At 38.3% G+C, this 19,734-nt stretch overlaps 1 pseudogene; it reads right to left on the bottom strand.

Moving 5' to 3' along the window:
* Window positions 1-14,674: 14,674 nt before the first annotated feature.
* LOC110883091 lies at window positions 14,675-19,530 on the bottom strand (annotated as a pseudogene).
* Window positions 19,531-19,734: the final 204 nt, after the last annotated feature.

Here is a 19,734-nt window from a genome sequence, read left to right as displayed (position 1 = left end):
GATTTATGGGCTTCCTCTAAAATCTTATTTCTTAAATTTCCCTGTTTAGGTACCCAAATTCTTTTCTTATGGAATCTCCAAATTCCATCCACTCCTTGATCCAATTCTTTTATTCGTCCTTTCATTTCTTCAGCATCATCCTTGATTGCTGTGGTTTGAACATTCTTTAATTGTTCCATTAAATCTAACTGTAGATTTAATCTAAGTGCACGAACTCGCCTTTGCTTTTCATAATATTTACGACTTAAGGCATCTGCAACTACATTTGCCTTTCCTTCGTGATATTGGATATCACAGTCGTAATCGCTTAAAATTTCCATCCATCTTCTTTGCCTCATGTATAATTCTTTTTGCCCAAATATGTACCTTAAACTTTTATGTTCCGTATAGACAGTAAACTTACTTCCATACAGATAATGCCTCCAAATCTTAAGGGCAAAAATTACCGCTCCCAATTCTAAGTCATGAGTCGTATAGTTTTCTTTGTGCTTTTTCAATTGCCTTGAGGCATACGCAATTACCTTTTTACATTGCATTAACACACATCCCAATCCTAACTTAGAAGCATCGTAGTAGACTTCAAAATCTTCTATTCCTTCTGGCAATGCTAAGATTGGGGCGTTTGTTAACTTTTGCTTTAAAATTCTAAAAGCTTCCTCCTGTCTAGGTCCCCATTCAAATTTTACGGCTTTACAGGTTAGCTTGGTTAAAGGCACGACTATTTTAGAAAAATCTTTAATAAAGGGTCTATAATATCCAGCTAATCCTAGAAAACTTCTAACTTCCGTAGCCGATTGCGGGGCCTTCCATTTGGTGATTGCTTCAATCTTGGAGGGATCTACATGAATACCTTCGTGATTCACCATGTGTCCTAGAAATTGCACTTCTTGGAGCCAAAATTCACACTTCGTGAATTTGGGGTAAAGCTTTTCCTTTCTTAACAAAGTTAAGAGTGCATGCAAGTGCTCACAATGTTCCTCCTGAATTTTGGAGTAAATAAGTATATTGTCAATGAAAACGATTACAAATTTATCCAAATACGGTTTACAGATTCGGTTCATCATGTCCATGAATGCTGCAGGAGCATTGGTTAATCCAAAGGGCATGATTGTAAACTCGTAATGTCCATACCTAGTTCTGAAAGCAGTTTTAGGTATGTCTTCTTCTTGTACCTTCAATTGATGATATCCGGAGCGCAAGTCTATCTTAGAAAAATATCTAGCTCCTTGCAATTGATCAAAAAGATCATCAATCCTAGGTAATGGGTATCGATTCTTAATTGTAATCTTGTTTAATTCCCTATAATCTATACACATTCTCATCGATCCATCCTTCTTCTTTACAAACAACACTGGAGCTCCCCATGGAGAGGAACTTGGTTGTATGAACCCTTTACTTAGTAATTCATCTAACTGTTTCTTTAATTCCAGCATTTCAGTAGGTGCTAACCGATAGGGTGCCTTGGCTATCGGTATAGTTCCTGGAATTAGATGAATTCTAAATTCTACCTCCCTATCGGGTGGTAAACCTGATAGGTCTTCTGGAAAGACATCTGGGTATTCTGATACTATCGGGATGTCCTCCAGTTTCTTACTTTTGGTATCAACAACTACCGAAACCATATATGCTATTCCTTTTTTTCTTGAATAACTGGCCAACTTCATTACTGAAATAAATTTCAGTGGTTTTTGTGGCTTATCTCCGGTAATCCTTACTAATTCTCCTGTGGTTGTGTGGATTTCTATGAAATTTTTGTCACAAAGAATTCGAGCATGGTTGGCTATTAACCAGTCCATACCTAACACAACATCGAATCCGGCTAAATTCATAGGTAACAGGTTTGCAGAAAATTTATAGCCTAAGAGTTCTATCTTTTCTTCTCGCAAAACCTTATCTATTTTAACAGAATTTCCATCTGCCGTTTCGACTGTAAAAATCTGCCTAAGGTTGGTTAAAGGTAAATTAAGAGCTTGGCAGAACAAAGTATTTATAAAACTTTGGTTTGCACCAGAGTCAAATAATACTTTTGCATAAACGTTGTGAACTAAGAACGTACCAGCTATGACATCAGGAATTAGCTCGGCTTCCTGATTAGTCAATTGAAAGGCTCTTGCGTTCTTCTTAGTATTTCCTTCTGCCGGTTTAGCCTTGTTATCTGCTGGTTTGACCAATTTAGGGCATTCTGGCCTGAAATGCCCAATTTCTCCACAGTTGAAGTAGACTTTTGTCTTCTTCCGGAAATTTTCTTCACGATGTCCTACAGCTTTGCAAAAGTTGCAGGTTTCATTACACCTTCCGAAATGTTTCTTCTTACAGTTTCTGCAAAGTGGCGGAATGGAAAATTGCCCCGTTCCCCTTCTCTTGAAATTACTATTATTACCCATACGAAATCCCTGGGTAATTTTCTGAGCCAATTCCTTCTTTATATTCTCTTCTCGAGTGCGTACCAGTCCGTCAGTTAAGGTGTTGGCTAATTCCACCGCATCGTCAATCGTGCGGGGCCTAGCAGCTTTGACAATGTCACGAATCTCGCTAATCAAACCCCAAATATAGCGAGAGATAAGTACCGGTTCCGGCGAAGCCAGAGTAGGTACAATTCTGGCATACTCAAAGAATGTTGAAGTATACCCTCGACAGTCCACATCCACCATTCGGTGGCTTAGAAATTTATTCGCCATCTGCTCTTTTTCGTACTTAGGGCAGAATTTTCTTTCTACCAGACGTTTAAATTCCTCCCAACTCATGGCATAGGCCATGTCACTTCCCTTAGCTTGTAATACTGTATTCCAACATTCTAGCGCTTCTTCCTTGAAAAGGTGAGAAGCGTACATGACCTTATCTTCCTCGGCATATTTACTTATTTTGATTACGGCCTCAGTTTTCTCCAACCAACGCAGTGCCGCAGTCGCCCCTTCATTGCCTGCGAATTCAATAGGTTTACAGGCAAGGAACTCCTTGTAAGTGCAACCAGGTGTTGCAGCTTTCATTCTTTTGTGTATCGGGGCTTGAATTCCGTTATTATTATTACCGCCTCCATTGATACTATTACTGGCAGTATCGTCATGCGTACGTTTACTAGGGTGAGCTTGTGAAGGCTCAGCAGGACTTTTTACCACAGCGACAATTGCTGGAATAGCATTAACTATTCCTTGAGCAACGATATTTTCTATGTCTTTCCGGTTTAGGAAGTGATCCTCGTTATTGTGTTCCGATTGGTTAACTTCATTAACTGGCTCATTAACAGCATGTTCCATCTGGATGTGTATTAATCACGAATTATTATTTAGTACAAACACTTTGGTACACTGTACAGCCAAACTTTATTTAAAACATAACAATCCTATAGATCTATTACAACTGAAATTCAAAGACATACTATTATTTTATTTTGACTATGGCGATTATGCCCTGCATTTATTTTATTCCCTCGTACTTATTTATTTACCATGGTTGGTCTCGATTTGGCACTTATCTTAATTAAGGATCAAGATTCACTGCAGTAGTGGCTAACATATAGAGGTCTGACCATTTGTCATCTAATTCGTCTTCCCATGGCGGGTTTTTATCTATTTCCTGAGACTCCTTATTAACTATCACTTCTTTTGTATTGGACGTCCCTATTTTCTCGTGGCTTTTTCTAATAATCCAATCTCTCTTCTCGGGAGTAAGTGGGTTTTCATAGTGTGTCTTACGAATAAATATTCCTTCATTAGTATTCACTGAATATCTTGAGGAATTTGATTGGGACGGGGTTCTCTTATCCTTTTGGGCATTATCTAGTTGATGATAAATATCCGAAAGCTTTTGCTTACCCATTCTGTATATTAACAAGTAGTTAAATAACACGAAAAATCAATAAGGAATACATAATCACACAAACATGTACAGCCAAAACTGTCGACTTTGCGACTATCCGATTTTATATAGTTTTAATAGTATGCGTCCGTACACACTGATTATCTTACAACGTTTTATTTTTGAACTATTTTACAAGTTTTATATTTTACTATTATTATTATTATTATTATTATTATTATTATTATTATTATTATTATTATTATTATTATTATTATCATACACTACAACCACACCACCCCATGCAATGCCTGTTAGCTGGCATTTCAGAAACGGCGTTCCCTCTCGTCGTACTTGCAGGAGATCTGCTCTCCTACCTCCCGAATCCTATTTCCGGCATCCACCAGCTCCTCACCATAGTGGCGGAGTTCAGCTAAGTTTTTATTGCTCATTGGTGGGTTTGGTACAGGTTCCGGGTCGAATTGAGGGAGAAAAGTGTTAGGGCTATTCATAATGTTCTGAAATTGCCAGTTGGCAGTCCACCACTCCTCTAGTGCTCCTGGTAAAGGTCTAGGGTGCATAATAGGGTCTGGAATGGCAGGTTCTAGGTTAACAGGTAGTAGGGCTTCTGCTGGGTAGTTAAAGAGAGTTTCATCGGCAGGTCCGATTATGTCACCTAGTGTCAGTTTACGGTCCAACTTTTCTTCCCAAGATAGTGGTTCCTGGTTTTGCCTGGAACTCTCCCTAGCTTCTATTCCCTTTCCTTTATCTTTTGGATCTTCCTTTTTCATAGTTTTCTGCGTCGTTGGCTTCTTCCTGCGTACACGCCTCCAACCTACCCACCTATGTCTCTTTTTCACTACTTTTGGTTTTTCCTGAGGTTGGGCTTTAAATACCATAGGCTCCTCCACATCTGCCTGGTACCCAGTAGTAATATTGGTGATATCCATATCTGTACTATGGATTGAAATATTCTGTAGGGCTTCTGATAGTTCGTTCATGCTGTTAGCACACACGAAGACGCACACAATCCTAAGTTAAAATTTTGTAAACTAAAAAAAATTCACAAAATCACATAATGGCAATTAGATAAATTAAGTATTTCTAAATACTTAATTGGCTTAAACCAGTGGCTCTGATACCACCTTTTTCTGTCACAGCCCCCGCGTCCGGGTTGACCCGGTCCAGGAGCCGCGTGACAGAAACCTGTGGCACAGCGGAAGTCTAGCAGGATCTTTTAAACTTGAAGATGGCCGAGTATTATTCATTTTATAATTCGGGATAAACCCCGTAATATACAGTGGAGGAATTTCATAATTCCTTTATTTTACAAAACATGTTTATTTATTTATTTATTTGAGCCACTACTTCAAGCTTGGGAGTGCTCCATAGCACTTGTTCTTGATTCACAGTACGTCACCTGAAACATGTTTGGAAAATATTTTGTCAGCGGGGAAATACTGAGTGAATCATTCATTTGATAAAAAGACGCGTTGTTATAATTCACAGTATTAAGGGAGATTAGAATGCTTCTATCAACCAATTACTCCAAATCGGTATTTGTCACTTGACTGTATCTGTGACTATGGTCAGATCACCCATTGGCTAACTCGTTGTCCAATGGTGACGGGAAATAAGTAATGTATATAAAACCCCACATACCGGCAGTAATTGAAGACTACATAAACTTAATCCCTGTAATTATAACTTTAAAACCAAACATGATTTTGAAAGCAAATTTTGGTAAAAAGAGAATGACTCACCTTGCAAGTTTATATGGGCAGGGTTTAGCCTACTGATAAGCCGAATAACCTAGTTTAAACAACAATGCACACGAACCAGGTTATAACTAATACAGCATTTACGATCACTCACGAGATACAACCCTCACAACGAATGACTAAGTGCCATACTAAACATCCATCGATTTAACGACGAATGAGAAAGTATAACCCTAATGCGGGCAGCACTTAAACATCCATTGGATAGTTTCAATCGATCGGATATTTAATCGTAGCAGCGATCGAGTTAATACCCGGTATTGTGGCAGTACCTCACTATAGGAATTTATGATTTTGAGCAGCCTAACTTTGTATTTTGAAAGTTTCGTCGACACAGAATGAAAGTCCCTGAGCTAGGCTATTTATAGCCTGAATTTAGGTTTTACGTGGCCCGCGTAAACCTAAGGGTATCACTTATGCGGCCCGCGTCGCCGCCTAGTCTACGCGTAGGTTTGATGGGTCATGGGCTTAGGTTTGCCAGATGGGTTATACGTGGCCCGGATGCTTATCCGGATGAATTTCAAGTTGACGCGGCCCGCGTAAACATCCCTTAAGTTTTACGCGGCCCGCATAAACATCCCTTAAGTTTTACGCGGCCCGTCTAGAACCCTTAAACTTTATCCGGTTGTTTATTAAGTTGTAGTGGCCCGCGTAAGGTTAAGCTATCCCTTACGCGGCCCGCCTGAAACCCAATTTTCTTGTTTTCTTGGTTTTTCATGCACAGTAGGGTTTCAGGGGTCCGGTTTATATTTATAGGTTGTTCAGGGACATTTTTTGAAGGTCCTTACATATAATAATAATAATAATAATAATAATAATAATAATAATAATAATAATAATAATAATAATAATAATAATAATAATAATAATAATGATGATAGTATAATATATGTGTGTATGTGTATGAAAAAAAAACTACGGATGCCTATTACTAGTAGTGTAGCTTTAAATTTCAGTTGGTATTGTAATTTTAATTTCAGTACTGGTGTGTAATAGATGCATACTATAGGAAAGAGTAAAAGTCACAATGATCGACGCTTTTGACCAAAGTGCGTGACATGTGATTGGCTATATTCAAATATTATTTTGTGATATTAATACGTGGTAAATGTTTAAAATTCAGATGGATAATGAAGTGAACCAGGAAAACCAGAATGATAACCACCCGAATAACGATAATTTGAACAATGAGAATCTGAACAACAATAACAATGGAAATCAAGTGGATAATAGTGCCATCCAACACATAGTGGCACAAGGAATCATAGATGCGATGCCATTTATTATCCGAAATGTTAAGGAAGCAGAAAATAAAAGTAAGCATAGCAGTAAGCGACCAACTGAACCTGAACCCAGCGTCAACAATGGACCCGTACTTCAAGTGCCCATTCCCAAAAGAAGAAGAACCATGCCATATGGTTGTTCTTATAAAGAATTCTGGTCCTGCAAACCAGTAGAATTCTCGGGCAATGAAGGACCCATTGCAGCTCTACGCTGGATAGAAAAGACTGAGGCTATTTTAAAAATAAGCAAATGTGCTGAAGAAGATAAGATAATGTTTGCTTCCAATCTATTTAAGAACTCGGCCTTAGAATGGTGGAACACTATCCTCCAGTCAAGAGGAAGTGATAGGGTATATAACATGGAATGGGAGGAGTTTAAAAATATGGTAGAAAGGAAATTATGCCCTCCCAATGAAAAGGAACAGATAGCAAATAAATTTCTGAACCTTAGGATGATCGGGGTAGATAGTAAGGGTTATACTACCACATTCTTTGAATATGCTAGAATAGTACCAACCCTTGCATCACCTGAACCGGTATTAATCTCCCGTTATATTTGGGGATTAATTGGAGAGATTAGACATGTAGTCAAGGCAGCTAGACCCCAAACTATAGAAGAAGCTGTAGAACTAGCAAACACCTTGACAGATGAATTAATCCGTACTAGAGAAGAAGACCAAAGGAGAAACCTATCCCAAAGGCTTACTCAAGAATTCCGTTCTGAAAATTCCAACCGTATGAACATAGGTTCTACCTCTACACCATACTGCAAAGCCTGCAGAAAGAAGCATTCTAGAAGATGCTCTCTTACTGCAATTTCTACAAAGTACCAGGACACAAGGAAGAAACCTACAGAAGGAAACCTACTAATGGACTGTGCTTCAATTGTGGAGAAAAGGGCCATATTAAGCCAAATTGTCCGAAATTGGCTCCAACTGAAAACAACAAGAATACTAAAAATGCTAGTTCTGACTGCAGATGAAGCCAAGATGATTCCGGACGTGATAGCCGGTACGTTTTTAGTTAATGATATTTTTGCTAAAGTATTATTTGATGCAAACCAAAGTTTTATTAATACTTCGTTTTGCAAACTTCTAAATCAACCATTAACTAAACTTCCACAAGAATGTCTAGTAGAGACAACAAATGGAGAAACCGTTAGAATTTCTGAGATCTTGCAGGTGGCAAGAATAGAAATTTTAAACCAAAAGTTTATTGCAAACCTTTACCCGATGAATCTGGCAGGATTTGATATTGTGTTAGGAATGGATTGGTTAATAGCCAATAAAGCCAGTATTTCATGTGATCAAAAGTCAATTCAAGTAAATTCACCAAGGGGTGAAAAGATCACAATTAAGGGAGATAAACCATCTAGATCCACTAAATTCATCTCTGTGATGAAAACTGCAAGTTATATAAGAAAAGGATCTATAGTGTATTTGATTTCTATAATCACTAACACTAAAGAAAAAGAACTAAAAGACATTCCATTAGTGTCTCAGTTTTCAGATATATTTCCAGAAGAATTTCCAAGGCTACCGCCAGACTGAAAAGTTGAATTCAGAATCCATCTGCTACCAGGAACGACACCGATTGCTAAAGCACCCTATCATTTGGCACCTGCCGAAATGCAGGAACCGAAGAAACAGTTTGACGAATTGTTAAAGAAAGGATTCATACAGCCAAGCTCATCGCGATGGGGAGCACCGATATTATTCGTTGAAAAGAAGGACGGATCAATGCGTATGTGCATTGACTACCGTGAATTGAACAAGGTCACGATTAAGAATCTGTACCCATTACCAAGGATCGATAATCTGTTCGATTAACTGCAAGGAGCTCGATTTTTCTCTAAAATCGATCTAAGATCAGGATATCATCAACTAAAAGTACAGGAAGAGGACATTCCTAAAACCGCATTTAGAACAAGGTATGGCCATTATGAATTTACTGTCATGCCATTTGGTTTAACCAATGCCCCAGCCGCATTTATGGACATGATGAACCGAATATGTAAGCCATATTTGGATAAATTCATAATTGTTTTTATTGATGATATTCTCATTTACTCTAAGAGTAAAGAGGATCATGCAAGACATTTGCACGCACTTTTAAATCTATTAAGAAAGGAAAAGCTTTATGCTAAATTTTCAAAGTGCGAATTTTGGTTAGAACAGGTACAGTTTCTTGGACACTTAGTCAACCATGAAGGAATTCATATGGATCCAACAAAAATCGAGGCAATTACCAAATGGAAAACCCCTGAGTCACCAGCCGAGGTTAGAAGTTTCTTAGGATTGGCCGGTCATTATAGACGATTTATTCGAGATTTTTCTAGAATAGCCATTCCCTTAACCAAGTTAACCTGTAAATCCATTAAGTTTGAATGGGGACCAAAACAAGAAGAAGCCTTTAGAATCCTTAAGCAAAGATTAACCCATGCACCCATATTAGCGTTACCAGAAGGAACTGAAGACTTTGTAGTCTATTGTGACGCTTCTAAGTTAGGATATGGATGTGTATTAATGCAACGCCAAAAGGTTATAGCTTACGCATCTAGACAACTTAAGAATCATGAAGAGGATTACTCAACCCATGATCTAGAATTAGGAGCCATAATTTTGGCTCTTAAGATTTGGAGACATTGCCTCTATGGTAGTAAGTTTACCATATTCACTGATCATAAGAGTTTAAGGTATGTTTTCGGGCAAAAAGAGTTAAATATGAGACAAAGACGCTGGATGGAAATTCTTAGTGATTATGATTGTATTATTCAGTACTATGCAGGAAAAGCCAATGTAGTGGCTGATGCTTTAAGTTGAAAGTATCATGAAAAGCCAAAAAGGGTACGTTCTCTTAAACTAAATCTACAAGTAGAAAATGATCAGATTAGAAAAGCACAAGAATCAGTAATCAAGGATGATACTGAAAAATTAAAAGGAATGATTAAGGAATTAGAACAATGAACTGATGGAATTTGGAGATTCCATATAAAGAGAATGTGGATACCTAAATTAAGAAACATGCGTCACCGTATATTAGAAGAAGCCCATAAGTCTAAGTATACGATGCATCCAGGAAGTGATAAGATGTATCAAGATTTAAGAAAAAATTTCTGGTGGATAGGAATGAAAAAGGATAAAGCAGCTTACGTTTCTAAATGTTTAACTTGTTCGCAAGTCAAAGCTGAACATCAGAAACCCTCAGGATTGCTGCAACAACTAAAAATGCCAGTTTGGAAATGGGAATTGATAGCAATGGATTTTGTTACCAAATTACCCAAAACAAGAAAAGGTAACGATACAATCTGGGTGATTGTAGATAGGCTAACCAAGTCAGCTCATTTTCTACCAATGAAGGAAACTTTCAGTATGGAACAATTAGCCAAATTGTATGTAAATGAAATAGTTTCATTACATAGAATTCCTTTATCAATTGTTTCTGATAGGGATGGCCGTTTTACCTCTCATTTTTGGGCAAGTTTCCAGAAAGCAATGGGAACTAAGTTGAATCTAAGAACAGCTTACCATCCTCAAACGGACGGACAAAGCGAAAGAACAATTCAGACAATGGAAGATATGCTTAGAGCTTGTGTAATTGATTTTGGAGGTAATTGGGACGATCACTTACCTTTAATAGAATTTTCTTATAATAACAGTTATCACACAAGTATCAATGTTGCACCATTCGAAGCACTTTATGGACGAAAGTGCCGAACCTCAGTCTGTTGGGCAGAAATTGGGGAAAAGCAACTATCTAGACCTGAGATAGTACAAGAAACAACTGACAAAATCATTTAAGTCAAGGATCGACTAAAAGCAGCACGTGATCGACAGAAGAACTATGCTAATAACCGACGTAAACCATTAGAGTTTCAAGTAGGAGATAAAGTATTGTTAAAAGTCTCTTCTTGGAAAGGAATGGTAAGATTCATCAAAAGAGGAAAGTTAAGTCCCAGGTATGTTGGACCTTTCGAGATTATTAGAAGAATAGGACCTGTAGCTTATCAGCAACAACTGCCAGAGGAAATGGCAGGAATACATGATGTATTTCATGTATCGAATCTCAAGAAATGCTTAGCCTATGAATCACTGATGGTACCTCTTAAGGACATAGAGGTAAATGAACAACTCAAATTTGTAGAAAGGCCTCTACAGATTGAAGATAGAAAGATTAAGAATCTCAAGCACAAGAGATTAGTTCTGGTCAAAGTAAAGTGGGACTCCAAAAGAGGACCAGAATACACATGGGAGCTTGAATCAGAAATGCAAAGGAAATATCCACACCTGTTCCAGTAGACCTCGAGGACGAGCTCTAAAACATGGTGGGGAGGATATAACAACCCTAACGTGAACCGACACCCTCATAATATTTCCGACACCGTAAAAATATTTTAAATATCCCAATATGTCCCTAAAAGCACCCCATATGTGAAAACGGACACCGAATACCTTAAATATTATTAAAAATAATTAAAAATCAAATTTTTGGGTTTGTCGTGGGCCGCGTAGACCCCTTAAGGATCTTACGCGCGCCGCTAGAGATCAAAAGTGTGTCGCAGCCCGGTGCTGCCACGTGGCCCAACACCCGGCACACCTATATGATGACCCGGACACCCTAAACCCTACCCGGGCTACTACGCGGGCCGCGTAGCCCGTGGCCTATGTTTACGCGGGTCGCGTAAAAGTCGAAAACCAGCCCTATAAGTAGAGGGCATCGGATCTTCAGTCTACTCGTTCATTTCTTTCTCAAATCTCGAATTTCTGAAGTAGTAGGCATTATACTCGGGTCTAATACCCCCCCCCCCCAAATAACGAGGTTCCGCTCCATTGTAAGTATCATAACCCCTGGATACGTATTAGATACTTTGCCCAATTTATCTAGGGTTCCGTAACGGCTATCATGGTTCTGCCCGACGTAGTCGTTGGAATGCCGTCTCGGGGAAGGTATTACTAATGTTAAAATGGGTTATTATACTAACACGTGTGCATTTGTGTAAATTATAGATTATTCCCAGGAAGTCCTTACTAAAAACCTAAGACAGCAATGTGAGTAATCTCCTTTTTGCAACTTGTTTTTACAAAACCTCACTTAATTACAGTTATTGAGTATTTGTAAGGATACAATTACAGTCGGTAAATTTGGGGTTTTGTATACAAAATTTGTTACTGCCTTGCGAGGAGTAACATGACCATAAGTCGGAACGACAGTACCGTGGGTGGTAATTGATATGACTTGGAAACAAATGTAATTGCGGAATCGCCCTCAATACTGTACAATGGTTTTTATTAAAACTTAATTGAACTGGGATTCACTCACCAGTATTTCCCACTGACAAAATGTTTTTAAACGCGTTTCAGGTAACAAAATGTGAAAGCTAATTAGAAGCCAGCGGGGCAACACTAAAGGCTTGGAAAAGTGGCAATAAAGTTACCTAAAATGGATAGATGTTTTTACTAAATAAAAATAGGATTTATTCCTATGAAAATGTGTGTACTGAAAACTTGGGTTTTACCCATGTGTTTAATATTATGAAAGTGTGGTATTTTACTCTGATAAAATATTTCCTAACTACGGTCCTGATGTAAAATCCGCTGCCAAATTAGACAATAACAGGATACCACCGAAACTGGCCGCGGCCGCCCGTTCCCAGGTAATTAGGGGGCGGGGGTTGCGACATTCTTCTTGAGGCATGGGCGGGATATTTGATCGGAACCTCGAAGGCGACATTAAGAGGAGAAGGTTCCGGTATCTCGTCTTCCCATCCGGTGGGGTGGATAACCTCGTTAGCAAGGTTCCAATCATCTTGAGGCCAAATAGGTTCCATTAGAGGCACAACCAAGATATTCAACCTTTGATGTAAAAGGTTGATTTACCTGATGCAATCTTCCAATCCCATGAAGAGGTAGTTCACTCGGTCGATATGAACCTCTTCTACCGCAGTTATCTCCTCAAGAGAGGTGCTCCAAGATCCTTCAACCCTAGGTTAGGGTTCCAACCTTTCCGTATCACATACAAAGACCAAGAGAAGGGGTATATCAACAATCGGAAACCGGCAACTATTATTATTGACCAGAACTTCACCGATCTTCAAAGGTACCACTCGGATCTGATAGCTCGAACCAGATAACCAACCGCAACGGAATGAAGATATCCGTAGACCTCACCGACGCTCTTATACCATGTCAAAATACATGGATCAAGAGTAGATCTGAACAAGACTGTACCCAAACCTTTATTTATTACCCTTAACAGAATTACACTAATACAACTTCAAGATCTACAACTGGAACTCTCAATCCTCACACAAACTGAGATTATCAACTATATAATCTCACAACAACATAATCTTACACTCACTAAACTTTGATTCAAAATGAATTAAAATCTTACAATGAAACCCTAGATAATCGCTAGAGAGAACTACGAGAGAACAAGTGAAATATCTGAATGAATACTGAGGTTAGGTAAGGGATTTATTTATATCGCCCAAACCCTAACATTGTATACTGATCCTTGAAGCCCATTACGAAGACTTGACTTTAGTTTCTTAGAGCCCAAACAGCTACCGGCTTATATCATCAAGCAATCAGCCCACGTCCAGCCCATATCAACAAGCAGATCAACCACGTCCTCATTTGAGATAACTAGCGGCCATCATTTATTTTTACATGTTACAAAATAAACAAATTATTAACGTTAGAACAACCACATAACATTTGATTATTAAAATGAAAAAAGTGTATTTATACATTTCAACACATTATATATTTCGTTTAAGGCCTAATGGCATATTTTTTCAAGCTCGAATAAGGTACGTGAATTCTCAGGGCCGGCCCTGACCACCGCCACCGCCCCTCTCCCAACATTTATGCAACCGTCTTCATCCAGATCTCCCAACATTTCTACAAATCAAAGAACCCAACTACTTTATCTATACCAAACAGAAAGAGACCAGTTTCTTTAGTTACAAAGGATTTGCTTAAGTTTGTGATATTTAGCCAAAAGTGGGAATTTGTGTTTATAAATATTGATATGAAGTTTTAGGGACTGATATTACAAAAGTTGGAATGTGTGTTTATAAATATTGATATGAAGTTGCAAGACATTTATGAAGATGAAAATGTGTAATCTACTTTCGTATTTAGCTGTGAGTGTTCTTAATGTAGGTTTGAAATTTGGGGATATTATAAACATATTTTATGGAGTGAACACATTTGGGGATATTTGAAGGCTGAAGGTCTGCTTGAAGTTTTTAAACTTGATAATGTGCAAAAAGATGTGCAACATGATGATGCTATTCAAGATTAAGAACTTCATAATGTGTAAAAAGATGAAGTGGGGCAAGACCCAGAATTTGGTAATGTGAATAAAGTTTTTTTTTAATTTTATATAAGGTGAAATAAATAATTTAGAGTATTTTGGACATTTCACTGGTCAACTAACGGTGACCAACGAATTTTGTTAACAGGAATATTATTGATTCAAATCGACAACCATAGAGATGAGAATAGTCGATTTTAACACTCAAAGACTGAATGTGTGATTGGGAGTTAACTACAGGGACAAAAATCGTATTTTACTCCAAATATTATTCTATTCTGTTTGTATAGCAAAAGTTATATAACAAATGTTCCAAACAAAGACACCACCACCAAGGGAACATAAGTTTTAGTTAAACAAGGTCACCTTAGGGTGAATCCATAATGCCCTCCAAACAATTCAAATATATTATTGAAAACATCATAGAAAAAACATTGACCAAACTTTAGAAACTTTGACCATGGATTTTAAAAAGAAACAACACAAATCAAGAGCAAAAAATGTTTCATGGGTCAGTTGGTTTCTGAATAACAAAAGACATGCACTGAGCCTGCCTCACATTGTCAAATGCCAAACACCTGATATATGCATTTGGGTATGTCTTTTTGCATTCCTAAATTTCATTCAATACCTGTGAGGAATCATTGCAGCCAAACATGGGCAGTTGCCGCAGTGTCCAATACCTTCCATCATAGTAATTTGGAATTTGGCTGTTTTCTCTTAATACGTGGTCTAAAAACAAGTCATGGGATTCATTTTATTGCTATTCAGGAAACTAAATTGCAAGATGCGGATACTTTTATGTTTAATCAATTCTAGGGTAGAGCCGAATACAAGCTTGCTGTGGAGAATTCTCAAGGAAGATCGGGGGATTAGCATGTATTTGGTGCCCGACTATTTTCAGGTGCGTTGATGTTATACATAACAGATACTTTATTGTGGTTTCGGGCTATCTTGTGCAAACGGGGTGTAGAATAAATTTTATGAACGTCTATGCTCCAAATGAGGCGATTAGTAGGCGAACATTATGGTTGGAAATTCTGGAGGTTAGGAATTCATTACAGGGGTTATGGGTTATGATGGGAGACTTTAATGAGGTCCGGTATGCTAGTGAGCGTATGAATTCTGAATTTGTAGAAGCCAATGCAGACGCGTTCAATCACTTTATTCTCTCGGCTGGATTGGTGGAATATAATATGGGGGGAGGGAACTACACTTATATCTCTGACAACGGTAAAAAGCTGAGCAAGTTGGATCGGTTTCTTGTGTGCTTGGGATTTAGGGAACAATGGCCAAATGCATCGGTACTTGCATTAGATAGAGTAGCGTCGGATCATCGGCCTATTGTTCTATCCACTGTCCAGTCGGACTTTGGCCATATTCCATTCAGATTTTTTAACTCTTGGTTTGAGTTCCCTGGTTTTCTAGATTTTGTGTTACAAACATGTGGATCATTCTCTTTTTCGGGTCCAGAAGATCTTGCACTTGCAATTAAATTAAGGTGGTTAAAAAATAAGATTAAAGCATGGTTGAAGGTGGAAAAAGAGAATAGGGAGGGGCTATATGGTAGAAAAAAAAGAGGTTGGCAAACATAGAATCGTTGGCGGAAGAAAGAATATTGCTGGAAGAGGAACTGGCTGAGAGGGCGGATTGCAGGAATTTTGTGGCCGAATTTGACAGGATCAAGCAGCTCGATTTGAGACAAAAATCCAGATCCAAGTGGGCTATTGAGGGTGACGAGAATTCTGCATTTTTTCATCATATAATTAATTCCAATATTAGCACGAACAGGTTGAATGGGTTGATGATTGACGGTACTTGGATAACGAATCCCCTGTCTATCAAGGAGTCTTTGTATGAGTTCTTTGCCCATCAGTTTACGGAACCGATGCCTGTTAGGCCGGAATTGGTATGTCCGAATTTGGCGACCATTTCGGAGAACGAGGCTATTATGTTGGAGTGTCCTTTTTCAGTGGAGGAAATAAAAGCTGCAGTGTGGGAATGTGATGGGGATCGTGCTCCGAGACCGGATAGTTTTAATTTTAAGTTCATTAAAAGGTGTTGGTCTGGTCTACGAGAGGATTTAGTTAATTTATTCAACAAATTCTACGATGCGGGTTCTTTAAATACGAGTTGCACCTCCTCTTTCATAGCTTTGATTCCAAAAGTGAAAGATCCGGTGAGCCCAGCTGATTTCAGGCCTATTAGTCTTATTGGGGTAATTAATAAAGTCATCTCGAAGGTACTGGTTAATAGACTGAAAGGAGTGGTGGGTAGGTTGATTTCAGAGCAACAATCGGCATTCTTGGCGGGTAGAAACATTATGGATGGCCCACTTGTTCTCAATGAAGTTTTCAGTTGGTTAAAAAAGTCCAAGCGAAGTGGGATGTATTTTAAAGTAGATATAAACAAGGCGTATGATTCTGTAAATTGGGCTTTTCTTGATTCGATTATGTCACAGATGAATTTCCCAAGTAGATGGCGAGCTTGGGTAATGGCTACATTGTACACCGCTAAAGCTTCGGTTTTAGTAAATGGTTCTCCAACTCGGGAATTTGAATGTTCTCGTGGGCTACGTCAGGGAGATCCTTTATCACCTTTCTTGTTTGTAATTGTTATGGAGGCTCTTACTGGTACAATGAAAAAAGCAGCTTCAATTGGTCTATTTAATGGGATTAAGATTAACTCGGACGGGCCCTCTTTGTCTCACTTGATATATGCGGACGATGTAATGTTCATTGGGGAATGGTCGGTTTCGAATGTTAATAATCTTCGGAGGATTTTGAGGTGTTTTTACTTAGTATCTGGCTTGAAAGTCAATTTAGCCAAGTGCAGTATATATGGAGTGGGAGTAAATGAGGAGGAAGTTCAAAATATGGCTCAGCTCTTGAGGTGTAGACAAGGTACGTTCCCTTTTAAGCATCTTGGCTTGATGGTAGGTGCTAACATGAATTTGGCCCGGAACTGGAAAGCGGTGATCGAAATATTTAAAAGTAGGTTGTCAATATGGAAAGCTAAAACATTGTCATATGGAGGGAGAATAACTCTAATAAAATCGGTACTAAATGCATTACCAACGTACTACTTATCTTTGTTCAAAGCGCCAATTAAAGTCATTGATGCCTTGGATAAGATTCGTAGGGTTTTCTTTTGGGGTGGCTCGGAAGAAAAAGTAAGAATGAACTGGGTGGCGTGGGATAAAACAATTGCGCCTGTGGATTACGGGGGACTTGGCTTTGGTTCACTTAGGGATGCTAACTTAGCTATGCTAGCAAAGTGGTGGTGGAGGTTTAAATCGGAAAAAAACGGGTTTGTGGCGAAGAGTCGTCTGGGCTATTCACCATAACTCGAGGGCATGGAATGATATCCCGGTAAAATCTTCAGTAGCAGGGCCTTGGAAGAGTATCTATAGTATTCGGCAGCCTCTTTTTGACGCTAATATCGATCTAAAACGAGCTTTCTCAGCAGTCGTGGGTAACGGTAAGAACACTTATTTTTGGTAGGATAGCTGGATAGATTCGGTACCATTATACCTTAGATTCCCAGCTTTGTTCAAAGAAGAGGTGTCCAAAGAATGTTTTGTGGCCGATCGGTGGGTTATTAGTGAATCCGGGCATGATTTTAATTGGGTTTGGGCTCAAACAGGTCTCGGCCCAACTGCCATTGGGCAGCTACAACAGCTGATGTCCATGTTATGTAGCTGTTCTATGTCTTCGGGCATGGATAGATGGAACTGGAGGTTTGAGACTAATGGATCTTTTAGTGTATCAAGTATCAAACAGATTCTTAGTACTACGGGCCGTGTCAGAACCGATAGCGTTTTTGAATGGAACAAGTGGGTACCGAAGAAGGTTGGCATAGTGGCTTGGAGGGCAGAAATGGAGAGGTTACCGACGAAGTGCGCGTTGGCAAGACGGAATGTGCCGGTTCCGAATCTAATGTGTGCTTTATGTGGAGATTACGAAGAGTCATGTGATCACTTATTCGTATCATGTCAATTCGCACAAATGGTTTGGCAAAACCTTGCAGATTGGTGCAGAATTCCACCGATAATCGCGTTTGGCATGAAGGACCTTCTTACACTACACGGTTCAGAACCGGGCTTGAGGAGAAAGAAAGTTATTCATGCTGTGATTCTAGTGGCTTTTTGGAGTATATGGAAGATAAGAAATGATGTAGTTTTCAGACAGGCGGTTCCGAATTTTATGCGTACACTTGATGAGATAAAATCAATGGCGTATCTATGGATTAAAAATCGGTCAAAAGTAGCGGCGTTAACATGGGAGGATTGGAATTGTTTTAATTTAGGTGTTATGTAATGTTGTAACGTGTATTAGATTGGTGAAAAACATTGTACATTTGGGGCGTAGCATCTTGCTATTATAAATAAAATTTTTGTCGGCCGTTCAAAAAAAAAATACATGTCCCACCTAAACACAAAAACCAAATAAATAAATAAATAAGATTTAAATTCCATATAACATTATTACATTTTCAAGGGCTGACAATAGATCAACTACTGTATAATTTACAGTTAGATTTGTTTACTGAAAAGTACACTACATGATTATTTACCTTTTTGAAAACAAATAAAATTAGGAGGCTAAGATTTAAATTCCATATAACATTATTACATTTTCAAGGGCTGACAATAGATCAACTACTGTATAATTTACAGTTAGATTTGTTTACTGAAAAGTACACTACATGATTATTTACCTTTTTGAAAACAAATAAAATTAGGAGGCAGGATCAATCATTTATTCTTCTTAGTACATAAAAATACAACTGTGTTATAGACATGAGATATAAAGTAGTTACACGAGTTGTATTCATGTTTAATACTTGTGTTATTCGTGTTGTTTGAGATCCGTTAAACACGATTTGCCAGCCCATTGCTCCAACAAATGGAAATGTGATAAAAATTGACTCTTGTTTTGGTTGTTAAAATCAAGAAACGAATCTATCAAGCGTACGTTTGATCTTACCAAATCAAACTCAAGACACGGCACCCTCCTTTCTTGATCATGTAATCAATCTCCTTTGCGATGGATTCATCTGTAAGAGGCGGAAGATACGAAAGAGTCTCAAACTTCTTGTTATTGATTGGATTCCAAACCTATATACATTAATAATTTCAAGACATTTATACTAATATCTAAATCAAGAAAGTTCATAACTTGAACAGTTTCTTATAGTACCTTCATGCAGTGAATCCTAGAGCCATTCGAAACTGTTTTTCGGCTCCAAGGTGCCGAATTTGTGGTCCGAAAAAGCTTAGATCCATTGGGATTCAAACCCATGTAAATGGATCCGGTAACTGGAGCTGTGAATCTTGCTGAAGACATTCTACTTATTTTACTTCCAGTGGCGGATTCAGGAAATTTTTTTGGTGGGTTCGTTTTGATGTATTCTCACTATTTTTTCCAAATCATACAAGGTTTTCACTAATTTTTTTCATTTTTTTACAAACCAAGTGGGTTCATATGAACCCACAAAATAAGACTGTATCCACCACTGTCTACTTGCAATAGTTGTGGAAAAAGAATGAG

The sequence above is a fragment of the Helianthus annuus genome, chromosome 10, assembly GCF_002127325.2.
Source record: "Helianthus annuus cultivar XRQ/B chromosome 10, HanXRQr2.0-SUNRISE, whole genome shotgun sequence".
NCBI classification, from domain to species: domain Eukaryota; kingdom Viridiplantae; phylum Streptophyta; class Magnoliopsida; order Asterales; family Asteraceae; genus Helianthus; species Helianthus annuus.
This window is presented reverse-complemented; position numbering and strand designations above follow the sequence as displayed.